This window comes from Silene latifolia, chromosome 7 (genome assembly GCF_048544455.1).
Source record: "Silene latifolia isolate original U9 population chromosome 7, ASM4854445v1, whole genome shotgun sequence".
Classification (NCBI taxonomy): Eukaryota; Viridiplantae; Streptophyta; class Magnoliopsida; order Caryophyllales; family Caryophyllaceae; genus Silene; species Silene latifolia.
Genome location: NC_133532.1, coordinates 90,037,369 through 90,053,483, shown reverse-complemented (window position 1 = coordinate 90,053,483; position 16,115 = coordinate 90,037,369). Strand labels below are relative to the sequence as shown.

General features: G+C 39.0%; 1 non-coding gene across 1 annotated transcript; it reads left to right on the top strand.

Moving 5' to 3' along the window:
- The first annotated feature begins 3,925 nt into the window (after positions 1-3,925).
- LOC141593696 (small nucleolar RNA R71) lies at positions 3,926-4,032 on the top strand. The gene has a single exon (XR_012521766.1). It is a non-coding gene; the product is annotated as a small nucleolar RNA R71 (small nucleolar RNA).
- Positions 4,033-16,115: the final 12,083 nt, after the last annotated feature.

Sequence of the window (16,115 nt, the reverse complement as noted above, 5' to 3'; positions counted from 1 at the left end):
ATCATGGTATGGATGACGTCAATCGCTATCCATCCTTAGGCCCAAATAAGAATTAGGACCGTTTAGACGGGACGATTGGTCGAATGAGTTGGGTTGGGCCTAGGAAGGCCGAATTAAACGGTCTAGGAAGACCGAGTTATGAAAACCGACAATTGTCTTGTACAAACTATTCCCTAACCTTGTTCAAGTTTCACCCTTGCTACACGTAAGTGTATGCTCCCAATGAGTCGCTAAACGTGGGAGCGGGCCGCCACGGGGCGCTTTTTGCCGAGAAACGAGACAAGCGTTTGCATTTTGTATGGAGTCGCCACCAATTTTTATGGGAAATTGGAACCGTTCGAATACCTCGTGTCATGTCAAGATACAAAGTAGTGACATGAACACTAAGCAATCGTTACCCTTAGCATTCTATGTCTAGAATGACTCTCGTGGATGCCAATGAACACGGGTGCTCACGGAGATCTGGAGTAAGGGGTGAGGGTACGTATTAGGAAGCTCTTTTGATCGAACACCTAATCCCGCCCGCCTCGATAGCGGCCTCTACTAATGATTAGGGAAGTTGTCTATACTCGATATATAGTCGGCTATATGCATGCAATGCAACATCCAAGTTTTAATCCTAACATGTGAAGAATTAGGCTAAGTCGGTTGACAATTAGTTTAACATACAATTGGGTCGAAGTAGGATTTAATGCTCATTTACATGTGAAAACATACAAGCAATAAAAGAAATATAATGATTATGAATTACAATAATGAAAATTACATTAATTACATTGGATAGGCGATTTATGTCGAAAATACCTTCAAAACGGATAATTTGAGAAAAAGAATAAAAGAATAAAATTACGAACAGGAATTAGCGTGATATTACGGATAATAGTTGGTTAATACGTAAACTAATTAAACTAGGTCAAGGCAGAACGAGTTCGTGAGGGATGAGCTCGGCCAGAACAGCGCAGTAGAGCCTGCGTCCTTTGGAATAAGCGCAGCAGACGCCTGCGTCATTCCTTGGCTCGATTCTGGGCCGTGAAGCCGTAATTGCAAGCCGTTAATGTCGATTAGTGATTTTAATGGTTAATTAAATTACTTACTCGGATGAAAGTGATTAATAGGTTATTTAACACATGAATATGTCATAAAAACAGCAAAACATGAATGAGATGGATGCAAACGGATTAATTACATGATGAAATAATGATAGAAGTGATAAATATTAATGAGTCCTCTATTGAAATCAATTAACTAACATTAGATGCAACGGATTAATGACGAATATGCGATGAACACGACAAAAGACGGATTAATCTATATCAAGGACGAATTCCAGAAACCCAATATGAACAAATTGAATCTCTACAATCCAGAATTGAATTCAATGACGAAAACCCGCAAATATGGATTATAAGGGATTTAAGTCGGATTTATGACAATTAAAACATGTTAATGATGAATAATGATACATGTGAATTATTATGACATTAAGACAAAGAATCGACAGACGAACAAGCAAAAGAAAGATTTTGAGTACGAATTACAGAGGACAAACGAAGAAGAAAGGAAGCAGGAACTGCGGCAGCCTCACGAAGAGGCGCAGCAGGAACTGCGCTCCTTCGAAGAGGCGCAGCAGTTACTGCGTCCTTTCTCGACGGTTATTTACTGGAAATCCACAAAAACAGGTTTTAACAAAGGGTTTTAGAAATCGGTTTTAATGATATTTTCGACATAAACCTTACAATTGATGATACGAAAAGTAAAATACAATAAATAAAAGAGGAATTGACACCCTCAGACTTATATGTTGACGAAACGAGAAGAACTAAGATATCGATTAGTGAATGCTCGACGCGAATGCAAAGAGAGTGCCCTCGTAAGAGGAAAACGATTGATTAATTAAGTTGATTGAGTGTAGTTGGTCAAATTGGTCGGTCATGCAACGGAGAGGCTGGTACCCGGAAAGATCCGAGCTTACGTGGTCGAAAGGTCAAGCACGTAGGCGCCAATAAGTAAGAACAAAGTCTAGAATGCAAAGGGAGAAGAGAAGGGCGGACACTCGCGTGAGAAATATGAGGAGCGAAGGCTCCTATTTATACTAATCACGTGAAGGAATTAGGGTTTCGGAGACTCTTTGGAAGTGAATCTCGAAAAGATATGAAAAAGATACGTGAAACATGCAGAAAAGGGCCTGGGAAGAGGCGCAGCAGCCACTGCGTCTCTTGGAAGAGGCGCAGTGCCTGCTGCGTCTATTCCCAGGAGGTTTCCTCCTGCTGAAGAAAGATTTCCGCGTTTGAGTTATGGTAGGACGGAAATAATTCGACTTCCTTAATATCTTATACGAATATTACGGGATATTATTTGCCAAAAGATAAAATTTATGAGATATGGAATAGAAATATCCGGAACATTCCAGAACATTCTGACTCGGGATTTAACAGTTATCAGGAAATGGAACGGTTTTTGACCCGGACTCCGAATGTACTCTAATTACTGCCAAAACGACCGTATCGGTACGTAGATGACAACTAAGAGGTAGATATTTAATATTTGAGCAATCACTTGACGATAATCTTACGAACTGTCACAAATCGTTCCGCGCACCAAACATGCGGCCCAATCATCACCGGGTGGTTTGCGAGAGGTGCAGAAATGAGGTATCTACACCTTGAAGGATGGCACTATTCACCTTAGTGAAGGCAATAGTCTCAAGCTTCCGGATTGATTTCTTCTTCATAAGGATGTCCTTCATGTACTTTGCATAGGCCGGAACGTGATTGATCAATTCCGTGAAAGGAATCGAGACTTCTAAATTCTTCACAATTTCCATGAATTTTCCAAGTTGGTCATCAAACTTAGGCTTAGCTTGACGACTCGGGAATAGAAGTCTAATCACAATGGGCTCCTTCTCTTTGACCTTTTCTTCACTTTTCTTTGAAACTTCTTGATTGGTGGGTTCTTCTTCCCTAGAGTTTTGCACAACTCTTTCCTTGTCACTAGCTTCCACAACTTCATCCTCAACTTGCTTCTTTGGCCCTTCATATCTCGTACCACTCCTCAAGTGAATGGCACTAACCGTTTCATGTCTTGGAGGATTAATTTGAGGTGGTAATTGCCCCTTTTGTCTTTGAGAGCTTGAAGATGCTAGTTGGGTCATTTGAGTTTCCAACATTTTTGTGTGGGCTAGGATGTTGTTGATGGTGATGTCTTTTGCTTGGCTATCTTTTTGCATTTGAATGAAAAATTCTTGTTGATTCTTTTGCATTTAATTTGGAGGACCGCTTTTTGAACATCAAAACCTTGGTCATTTTGTTGATTGAATGGAGTTTGATTTTGATAATCTTGGTTTTGGTTGTGGAAGGGTCTTTGATTTTGGTTTCTCATGGGAGGTGGGGTGTATGTTGGTTGAGGGTTTTGAACATTTTGGCTTTTGTATGAGAGATTTGGGTGGAATTTGGTGTTTTCATTGTAATAGTTGGAATAAGGGGTACCACTTTTGTATGCTTGAAAAGCATTCACTTGCTCATTTGTTCCCCTACATTCACTTTGGTCATGTCCCAAAGTTCCACAATTCTCACATATCCCACTTGGGATTGATGAAGATGCCACCATGGCCTTAACATGATGCTTTGGTGATTTTGAGGCTTCTTCAAGCTTAGCCATAGCCTTCTCAAACTTCAAGTTGATGGTATCAATATGAGCACTAAGTTGAGCACCCAATTGAGTAATAGAGTCCACTTCATGCTTTCCTCCTCTAGTAGCCTTGCGAGGCCTACTATATTGTGAATTATGGACCGCCATTTCCTCAATCTTATTCCAAGTTTGATTATCGTCAACTTCGGTGAACATACCATTTGATCCCATGTTGAGAATGTTTCTTGAGTCTTCATAAAGACCATTCCAAAATGGTTGTACCAAGAATCAGTCGCTAAGTCCATGATGAGGACATGAGCGACAAGTTTCTTTGAATCGCTCCCAAGCTTCATACAAAGATTCTTCGTCCCTTTGCTTAAAACCCGTGATTTGAGCTCTTAGCATGTTAGTCTTTTCCGGAGGGTAGAATTTTTTGTAGAAAGCTAGAGCCAACTTCTTCCAAGAGTCAATTCCAAGAGCTGCCTTATCAAGGCTCTTCAACCATTGTTTCGCGGTACCAATTAGAGAAAAAGGAAATAAGACCCATCGAATTTGGTCTTGAGTCACTCCGGTTTGTGAAATCGCATCACAATAGTCACAAAAAGTCTCCATGTGGGAATGAGGGTCTTCACTAGGCATCCCCCCAAATTGGCTTCTTTCGACTAATTGGATAAATGCGGATTTTGCAATAAAATTTCCGGTTAAGTGTTGTGGTGTGGGAGTACCATTGGGTAGGTTCTCCTCGGTTGGTACGGAATGTGATGAAAACTTAGGCATTGTGGGGTGATTGTGTGGTTGATTTTGTATTGGGTTCTCCTCACCTTCTCTTGCAAAAGGGTTGATGAACTAAATAGTATTTGGTTGAATATCTACAACCTCACCAATACCTCTCAAAGTATTTATATCAAGTCTTCTATTGGTTTTCAAAGTCCTTTCAATTTCGTGATCAATGGGTAACAAGTTACCTTGTGATCTTCTAGACATGCAAAATATCAAACAACTCGAAAACAATTAGAACAAACCTTGAGGAGTTTTACTTCCCCAAGGCAAACAAAGACACAACTAATAACAATCAAAGAAAATTAAATCAAATTAACACCGTCCCCGGCAACGGCGCCATTTTTGGTCGGTCCGCTTTGAGCTTAGATTTCGGTTACTTGTCGTTAGGAGCACCTAGACCAAAACAATATTTATAACTTCACAAGCAACTCTACTACTAGTAAAGAGGCAAGTAGAGGTCGGATCCAAAGGGACGGGTATTGATGTAGGATTTTCGATTGCAAGTAGTGGTGTCTAGGGGTGTCACAATTTGGGTTGAGATAAGAAGATCACTAAACTAAATAACAATAAAAGTAAACAAGCAAGATGACTAAAATGAGATGTAAACAATTTATTAAAAGCACTAGGGTGTCATGGGTTCATAGGGGATTCATGGAAATTGATCATACAAATATATTCTCAAATTATAAGCAAGCAATTATTGTTGGGATAGGATCGAGTTGGTTTATATCTTACAATCCTAGGAAGGTTTGGGTCCCGGAGCCGAATCGATTAGATTGTACAACACCTACAAGTCGACTTAATCCTCCCTACTCAAATATATGCATGGTCTAATGAGACTCGAGTTGGTTTATGTCTTACAAGTCTCATTGAAAAGGTAAGTGATGGGTAAAAAAAATGCAAGGATTCATAGGCTCGCATTTCATCAAACATAACATGTGCATAAGTTGAGATCATAACAAGCAAGCAAATAAATTATGTGAACATATTAGATTAAGCATTAATCATCCCCATGTTGGTTTCCCCTAATTCCCCATTAACCCTAGTTAAGGAAACTACTCACTCATTATCAAGTTTAACATGTTAACAAGGTTGTCAATCATATTAACAAAGCAAAACATGATGAATAAATGAAGATGATTAACAATAATTAAAAAGGGATTAAGAGAATTATACCTAATGATGATTCCAAAATAATAATGCAAAGAATAATAGAAGTACTTGATGATTGATGGAAGGTTGTCAATCTCCCAATAAACCCAAATAATCTTCAATTACCCAAAATAAAAGATGAACAATAGAGAAATTAAGGAAATGAGATTTGTATTAATACTTGATTAGAAGTTGATTACAAGATTAAAGAGAGATTAGAATAATATAAACTACACTAAAGATTGATAAGAAGAACATGATAATCTAATTAGACTAATGGGGTATTTATAGTGGGGATTAGGTGCACAAATTAGGGTTACTAAGGACTTAAATGACGATTAAGTCCTTGAGGAATCGCTCCTCTCAAGAAAAGATGCAGGTCTCCTTTTAGCTAGTCTTTCAAAAATATGCGCATCTCGAATGGAGAAGGAAGAGGACGTGTTGCACTGGAGGACAATACGAGCATCCAAAAGGTTGGGACGAGCGGATTGTATAGCTTCTGGACAAGCGGCCTGACAGCTTGGACGAGCGGCCTGTGGAGCTTCTGGACGAGCGTCCCGATAGGTGAGACGCTCGGATCTTTGCCATTTCTTCTTTTCTTCTTCCAACAATCCTCCTGGATTTTGTCGGGGATGCAAGGATCTTCTTCATCATTGCCCATCTACTACATTATGTACAAAGGCCTTCTAGTCTTGTCTTCTCTTTGATGCTTGGTCATTAGATTTGATCAATTTAGCTCTATTTTGCCATGAAAATGAAAGGTTTGCACTCCTCTCCTACCAAGGAAACAAAACCTCAAAGAATATGCAAAACAAAGGACTAAAGATAGTAAATGACCCAAATATGCACTAAAAAGCATAGGAACGAGGCTAATTCGGGGACTAAATATGCTCAAATATTGATCACATCAGAAGCAACATGTTAGTGGCTATTGTTTTGTTATTTCTTGTTGCGGGTATCTTATGTCATTGTTTAGTTCACCGGTGGTTGTAATTAATGCATGGGGTGGTACGATTTATACAAGTCTTGATGTTATGTCCATAAATTAAAAATCCTAAATCAAATAGTTTCAGCTAACGTAATGTTTGACGGTTGTAACTCTTGTTGCATGCTGGTATGGTTATACATACATACATACATACATACATATATATATATATATATATATATATATATATATATATATATATATATATATATATATATCATGTGAATAATTCTTGCCATGTTTGATAGTCGGTGAGAAATGCTCGGTGATGTTGTTCAAGTTGGTAATGGTTACATGTCTATCTACCATGTGAGTCATGTTTACGTAATGTCAAGAAAGTGTCGTGGCTGTCATGAGTCGAATGTGTATATTGGTTAATTTGTACAATTTTCGGTGATATTTATATAATTTTGTATACTATATCAAACCGCCTTAGATGTGTGAGGTACAATGGTTATAAATTTGTTGCATAATTTCTATGATCGTATGATAAATTAATAGATGACTTGTGTGTTAGCTGATAATGGTATATCTTGTGGTGTGAGACACGATTTCAGTGATTTTAAATTTAATCAAGTTAGTGTGTGTAATGTCAAAAGTATGAGTCAAGGTTGCCTTGTGGTTATGAGTAATGTTAGTATGGTATAATATGTATCGGTTTGAGGGACGGGGAAGTTGTTGGATGGTGAACTTCGGGGACGAAGTTCCTTTTAAGAGGGGAAGAGTAATATCGCAAAGGAAAATGACGTAATTATAACAATTTTACAGTATTTTTGGTGGTATTTTAAAGTATGTGGGTGTTTGTTTGAATAGTTTATAGTGGTTATTGTGTAATTGAGTAAGAGTTTATAATTGTTGAATGAAATAGCATGTTGTATACTTTATGTTCGGCAATTATTCGTTATGTTGGCTTGAGAATTAGATGTTGTTAGTAATAGTGGAGTTGTCTTTAGCAGAACTGTGTTGTGTGGTTAAAGTAATATAGTGGAATGAAATATGTGTAGTATGAATCAGTAGCATGTGTTGTTGTGAATCCATGGTAGGACCGTTGTTTTGTATGTTTGTAATTGGTAATTGCTGACTGGTGATGAATGAAAGTATAGTTTGATGTTTGTATTGGTGTACGTTTGAATAATAGTATGTAGAGAGTGCAGGTGATAGTTGAGTTAGTCGTTCGTGTGATTGGTATGTGTTCAGTAATTCAAAAGGAAGTTGGTGATTAGCTGAGAGCCGTGTGGTGTATTGTGTGCTAAGGTGGACGATGATGATGTCTGATGAACATACATAGTAGGGTGGTATTTCTTAAACGATAATGTTGACCTGTGTCGGGTAAACGGTGGTGTTTATCTTGGTTCCTTTATCATGTGTTGCGGGAGAGGATGAGTCGAACTTCGGGGACGAAGTTTTTTTTAAGGGGGGGATACTGTAATACCTGTCCTTTTAGGGACCCGTTGACCGACCTTAGACACCGATCTTGACCTTGGGGAAACCCCAAGAGGGATGGCTTGTGTCGTGATAAGCTTTGAGTGTGTGGTAATCGATCTAGTCGAGGCTACTCAATCGAGTAGCTCGGGAGCTCTGATACGTGCATTTTATATAGTCTTTTTGGCCTATTTATGCACGTATTTCTATGCTATTATCGTAGTTATATGCTACGAAATGCCCCGAATATGCTACTTTGGGTTATTTTGTCTTATTTGCAGGAATGAACCAGAAAGTAGTGAAATCGAGCCATTTATCGTCCGTTTTGCATGCATTTGGAGGAAGAATGAATTTGGAGCGGAATTAAAGCTGTCTTGGGATGCGTGAAGTTGTTTCGGGAGCTAAAAGGACAAGTCAAAGTCAAACTAACGAGATTTTGTAGCTGCTGAAGTCAAGATTCACTCGATCGAGTATTTTACTAGTCGATCGAGTGATTTTAGGTCAATTAATAAGTCGATCGAGTAGATTTTCTGGTCGATCGACCAGTTGCTTATTAGTGTTTACTCGATCGAGTAAGACTTTTAGTCGATCGAGTAGTTTGAGCCAGGATTTGCTCGATCGAGTAGTTTAAAACCACTCGATCGAGTGGATTCACTATCGGGCTTGGGCTTTTTAGTTTATTTCCGTCAATTAGGTTAAATAATTCCTATTTTCTTATAAATAGGAAGGTAGGATGTCATCTGTAACTCTCTCAGACACCACACACGTTACTTTTACTGTTATGGTTACTTTGTTCCTCCTTAATTCCGGATTTATCTCTGTAATTCATTCTTTCCCTTACTCTTATTTTAATGCTTACTTCTTCTTTATTTCTTGTTCTTGCTTATTTAATTATGTCTAGCTAATTCCCTTAATATGTTAGGACTAGGGAAACCGTGGTAGTAATACGTTAGGATCGACATGATTAGATTAGTTTTGCGACAAGAATTGTATTAAGCAATATAACTGTGGTTAGGTTGAATGAATGCATGCAGGAGACCGATTTATTTAGTTACCCCCGACCTGGATCGAAAGATTGGAAGGGAAGGCTTGCTTAATTACAATAGGTGATACCTAATTTGGGCGAAAGCTAAGTTAGGGAGACCCTAGGGCGATTAGAGACCGAAAGGGTATAATCGTAGGTTTAAGGACCGAAAGGTGATGACCTCGCTCTTCTTATCAATAATATAATCGACTCAGTTGACCCGATAGTGTAGCTGCCACGGTAGACCGATTCCTAGCATATTTCTCTCTTTTATCTGATTTACCCTTGTACTTCTTCATTATTTTCTCTTATTCAATTCCCTCTTGCTTAAATCCCTTAGTCTAGTCAAAACATTTCAAACCCCCAATTGTGACATTAGACAGACAGAATAGACAAGTGAATAGTGACCGCCTCCCTGTGGAGATCGACCCTACTTATCGCTAGCTTCTGTTAGTTATATTTAGGTATTTATTTTTGGTACATAACGACCGTATCAAATTTTGGCGCCGTTGCCGGGGAGGCAACTATTTATTTATTTGTTTAATTCTGTCTATTTTTAGCCTCAAGGGATTTTTCCCTTGAGGCCGTTATAATCTTTTCTTTAGTGCTGTTTTGATAGGCGTTACAGGTTCTACCTAGACAGTTCTAGGTGAAAGATTGTCAAAGGGAAGGTTTGAGTACCTTTGACCCATCACCTATGTCCCATTATATGGCACAACAGGTGATTTACTGCGGGAGATGTTGTTGTGCTGAGCACAATGCAGCCCTTTGCATGGCAGAAACTGACGAGGTCCTCGAGTTCAGGCTTTGGGGACGAGCTAGCCATGCCTCTATAGTTGTGCCGCCACATCCACTCTATCAATGGCCACCGCAACAAGACCCTCCTGATATACAGAAAGAAGAGATTGCGGAGCTGAAGTCTTTATTGGAGACACTTGCATTCCAAGTGCAAGAAGATGATAGACGCACTTGTGCGCGATTTGATAAGCTCGAGTCTGAAATTGCTCAGTTAGCAGCTGAGTCGGATAGTTGGCAACCAGAAGAGGTGTACTGTACCGAGAGCGGTTTTTCCCATGAAGAAACTGTGTTGCCCAATGCTGAGGATGATTTTTATGACTCGGACGACGAATTTCTATCATATTTTAATAGTTTACGCGATGATTTCAGCACTGTACAGGAAGAATCACTCGAGCGAGTGACTTATAATAGTCGATCGAGTGAATTTCCAGAAAAACCGTTCGATCGAGTAGTTTAAACAACTCGATCGAGTGAAAATCAGGAAGGAAGTGGTCGATCGAGTAACAATTCTACTCGATCGACTGAATTGGCCAGCGAGAGCATTGATTCGTCATGTGGGTTCGTTTTAGACGACGATTTTGATGATGATAATGGTTACGGTGAGTCTCCCCTTTTCAAAGCCGAGTTGGATGCACTTGAGGCTGAGATTTACGGGATGAAATCCACTGAGGAGGTTGACGAAGAAGCAGCTGAGTCGGTAATTGCTCCTAGCACGGAAGAGGTAATAAATTCTTTTATCTATGATTCCATCGTTGAGAGCAACCAACCGGAGGTAGTTAACGATAATTCCATTATTGTTTGTTTGAATAATATAATGCCTCATACTACTCATGCTTCGTATTTCAATAATATACCCTCTCCCAGTTGGTTAATTAATTTAACTGTCTTTCACCGTACTTGTCATGTCAAAATTGCTAATCTGAATCGGGACCTTAATTTATTGTCTATTGCTCCCGCGCTCCTCTATTTTGTGGATAAATTTAGGAGCTCTCATAGGAAATTTGTTAGGCTTAAATGTTTACATACTTTTATTTCCTATGCTTGTATTCCACTTTGGTGCTACTTATGCTTTTGTGTAGCACATGCGCAGATGTATGATCTCATGCTGCGCGCTTTGAGCTGTTTTGATTATGACTAATTAGAGAGGCTCGAAGAAAAGAAGGTCGAGCTGGGACCTGACTAAAGCTAGCGCTACCCGGAAGGCAATCCGGAGATCTATTTTTATTGTTTTGCAATTTATTTCAGTTTTTAGTTGTAATAAATGGTCTTCGTACCATAAACTTTTTCAGTGGAGCTTGTTTTTGTTAGTTTGCGGGCTGTTTTCATTACGTTTTGCAGGAACACACTGAGGATCACTAGATCGAGTACTTTTTGTACTCGATCGAGCACTTTTGCTGCTAAATCCTCTCGATCGAGCATTTCTTTTACTCGATCGAGCACCTGCAAAGAGAGAACTACTCGATCGACCTAATTTCCTTTCGATCGAGCAGTTTTAGATGCCCAGTTCACTCGATCGACCACTGTTCGACTGCCATCGAGTGTTATTGACTTGGATTAGCTTCTTGTGACGATGTTTCGGAGCTATTAGTGACCTCCCACGTTGCTAGCTGGTTTGGGGAGGTCCCTTATTCGCGTATTCTTGTGAGCTTTCCGTATTTACTCTCTTTCTCTTTCAGCTTTCATTTCCTTTCCATGTTTTGGTACAATGGGGGCATTGTACGGTTTGGTTTGGGGAGGTTATGCATCCATATCTGTGGCTGCATCTTATTTTTATTGCATTTCTGTTATCACGTTTAATTTCAGTATGCATTGTTGTTTATTTCAAAAATTAAAAATCTCATAAAAATTCAAAAATTTCAAAAATTCAAAAAAAAAATTTCATGTTTATTTTTGCATATAGGTTGAGTCGGAACGGTTGATTTCAATGATGATATTGCACTACTTTTGTCTTTTTGCTTAAGCCTTGCATTGAACTATTCTCTTTTAGCATTGTCGTATTGCATATCTACGAGTTAATGTTAAAATTTAGCTGAACAAATAGACTTGACCTGAAATTTTGACAACCTACTTATAATTTCTAAGGAATTAGAGCCGTATAAACTGGTGTCATTTATGACCAGTTTCATGTAGGATTGTGAGTAGTTACTCCTTGCATAACATGTATCATCGATTTGCACAAATATGAAATTCAATTGCTTTTTGCTTGCATACATTCGGATTAGTGGTTGGTGTCACATGCAGGGAGGTGCTTACAATTTCCCCTTTCTTTCATTTTTACCCATTTAACTCCACATTAGCCAAATTTGCCTGTTGACCCTTAGCTACATTCCAAATTTAGCCTGCCTTGTCAAGGTAGTTTAGTGTATGTTTTGCGGTATATATTTCATTGTGCCAAGTTTGGTTCGTATTCTGTTGATTCGGAGTTGGTAATCTAAGAAGAAAGGGAGGATGACGGAAAAAAGACGTGAAAAGAAAAAAAGGAATGAAAAATGAAAAAAAAAACAGAAAAAACGTGAAGAAAAGAAAAGAAGAAACCGAGAAAATAGAAAGAAAAATCAAAAGAAAAAAAAATGTTGTTTGATGAGACGGTTTCTGCTCCTATGTTTTATCTATATCATTTGAGGAGTAAGTTCAGTTCGGTTTGGTGAGTTTTGTGCCAAATGAAGGGCATATGCGCTTAATTCATAATTGAGTTGGAAATGGATGTTGTTATATGGTTCTGTTTAGGTACTAGCTTGATCACCTATACCTCCACATTCCCATAAATGTTTTGCCTTTTCTTACCCATTGCCTCACTTTACCATATTTTTGTAAGCCCTCGGCTGTGATAGGACCTTGTTTGGTTGGAATGTGTGTACGGTAGCTAGAATTGTCTATCATATTAGTTGCATGCATGTCTATGTGGGTCGTGGTTTAGGTGAGCGACTATTTTTCTTTCTTTCTTACATATATATGTTCACCCTTTGCTTCATGAGAGAAGAGTGACCCGTGAGAGTCCATTATTAAAGGTCTTGCAAGGTCGACGGTTCAGCTATTTTATAAACATCTTACAACTCGTTTGCATTTGACTGTTTGCTATAAGTGTTAGTTGCTTGCATTAAATTGGTTTGAGTGGGCATTTGTAGCTAGCTCTGAGTTATCTTTTCCGTTCCATTAGTTTGCATTTAGTTTACTCGAGGACGAGTAAAGGTTTGGTTTGGGGAGATTTGATACGTGCATTTTATATAGTCTTTTTGGCCTATTTATGCACGTATTTCTATGCTATTATCGTAGTTATATGCTACGAAATGCCCCGAATATGCTACTTTGGGTTATTTTGTCTTATTTGCAGGAATGAACCAGAAAGTAGTGAAATGGAGCCATTTATCGTCCGTTTTGCATGCATTTGGAGGAAGAGTGAATTTGGAGCAGAATTAAAGTTGTCTTGGGATGCGTGAAGCTGTTTTGGGAGCTAAAAGGACAAGTCAAAGTCAAACTAACGAGATTTTGTAGCTGCTGAAGTCAAGATTCACTCGATCGAGTACTTTACTAGTCGATCGAGTGATTTTAGGTCAATTAATAAGTCGATCGAGTAGATTTTCTGGTCGATCGACCAGTTGCTTATTAGTGTTTACTCGATCGAGTAAGACTTTTAGTCGATCGAGTAGTTTGAGCCAGGATTTGCTCGATCGAGTAGTTTAAAACCACTCGATCGAGTGGATTCACTATCGGGCTTGGGCTTTTTAGTTTATTTCCGTCATTTAGGTTAAATAATTCCTATTTTCTTATAAATAGGAAGGTAGGATGTCATCTGTAACTCTCTCAGACACCACACACGTTACTTTTACTGTTATGGTTACTTTGTTCCTCCTTAATTCCGGATTTATCTCTGTAATTCATTCTTTCCCTTACTCTTATTTTAATGCTTACTTCTTCTTTATTTCTTGTTCTTGCTTATTTAATTATGTCTAGCTAATTCCCTTAATATGTTAGGACTAGGAAAACCGTGGTAGTAATACGTTAGGATCGACATGATTAGATTAGTTTTGCGACAAGAATTGTATTAAGCAATATAACTGTGGTTAGGTTGAATGAATGCATGCAGGAGACCGATTTATTTAGTTACCCCCGACCTGGATCGAAAGATTGGAAGGGAAGGCTTGCTTAATTACAATAGATGATACCTAATTAGGGCGAAAGTTAAGTTAGGGAGACCCTAGGGCGATTAGAGACCGAAAGGGTATAATCGTAGGTTTAAGGACCGAAAGGTGATGACCTCGCTCTTCTTATCAATAATATAATCGACTCAGTTGACCCGATAGTGTAGCTGCCCCGGTAGACCGATTCCTAGTATATTTCTCTCTTTTATCTGATTTACCCTTGTACTTCTTCATTATTTTCTCTTATTCAATTCCCTCTTGCTTAAATCCCTTAGTCTAGTCAAAACATTTCAAACCCCCAATTGTGACATTAGACAGACAGAATAGACAAGTGAATAGTGACCGCCTCCCTATGGAGATCGACCCTACTCATCGCTAGCTTCTATTAGTTATATTTAGGTATTTATTTTTGGTACATAACGACCGTATCAAGCTCGATCGAGTAGGGGTCACTCGATCGAGTAAGTTAGTTACTCGATCGAGTAACAGGTTTGCAGCGGGGAATTATAAATCGTGATTCGTGAAACCTCCAATCATTTCCGCACCTCATTTTCTAAACCTAGATGTCGTCACTCTTCCTTCTCCTTCACCATAGTCCTTGCCTTGAGGTCCTTGAGGATGCCTACACCATGGGATGAGATGCTTGAGTCGGGTAGCGGTCTTGATGACGGTTTGCTATGCGTAGGTATGTCATCGTCATCATCATTGTCATTGTTGTTTATAGTTAGGTTTGCAGTGGTAGTGATAGATGTTTGTACTGTTTGTATAGGTGTGTTGCGTGGTTGATTGATATCTTTTGGTCGGACGTGGAATCGCAGCGGTTGGCTAAAGGTAGGTTCACCTACTCAGTACTGTTGGTCGTCTAGAGTGCCTTTTGATGTGGTTTGGTTGTTTTAGTGTCTGTGTGGTTGATCGATTGTGATAACTGGTTGTTGTTGCGTTGTTTCATTTATCGTTGTTGTGGTGCAGCTGATTGTGATTGTTTGTCTATGGTTCTCGAGGTGCGTCCTCGTCTGAGTGAAGTCACTTGCGGGAGTGGCTTCACGCCCGTTGTTCGCCCTCCGTGGAACCCGCCACGGGAGGGGATGTGCACATTAATGGACATGGGTTTATCGCTCGGTATGATGAGCGGGGATTTAGTGGGTACGGTTGCGGTCCTCCACTGGCAGGGCTGGTCCAGGCGAGAATCGGTGTTGGCCTGGCGACTTTGAAGTAAAATGTGATAGAGTTGATGGAATGATGTTGCGTTGTGATTTAGAATATACCTTTATTTTTTATTTTATTTAAGAAATATGATAGAGTAGTTATTAGGATGGGAGTTAGGCATTAAAAAATTAATGCAGCGCCAAAAATTTATACTTTTGCGCCTAATTAATTTCGATAAAGGGCTACGGTCGATAAATAACCGTTGCCTTATGTGACACCCTCATATACTCAGGAGCCTTAACAAGACCTTCCATAGCATATAAGGGCGTCACCATCTCGGTTGCCCGAGGACAGTAATAATCAAGTGTCGATAAAAGAACAATTAAGTTACATTATAGTGATTAACAAAACTAAAAGTACATGTATATAAAGGTACAACTCAAACTACTGTCAACTATGTGGACTACTTCTGTCGTAACTCATGAAAAACTCATCCCGCCAAGCACCCAGCTAACATCCAGATCACAACCTGTTAAGACTGACTGCTCACCATAAGGGATCACGGTAGACACAACAGAAACAAACAACAAGACAAAACCACATAAAGTCAGTAACTGAAGAAACACACCAACAACCACAGACACAACAGAACATACACACATCACCTCCAACCAATCACCGTCACTGATTATTGCCAACTGATTGTCGCCAACACCAGCCTCCTTACGCTCACGCTGCAGCCAACACCACCGACATACTCAAAAATCCGGGTAATCAATTCTGATATTTTTTTCTGAACAAATCAATGTTTTAGGGTTATGATTATATATTCTTTTCCTGAACAAATCAATATATTTATTTAATTTTTAATTAATTTGATTTAGGGTCAGTATTATACCAAATTTAGGATTTTTCTTTTGGATTTAGGGTTATGATTATATGAAATCAATTTGTATTGTTTTTCTTTTGGATTTAGGGCAAGCTTATTTTGGTCTATTGTGAGTATATTCTGGTCCATTGATATACGAAATTCAGTTTT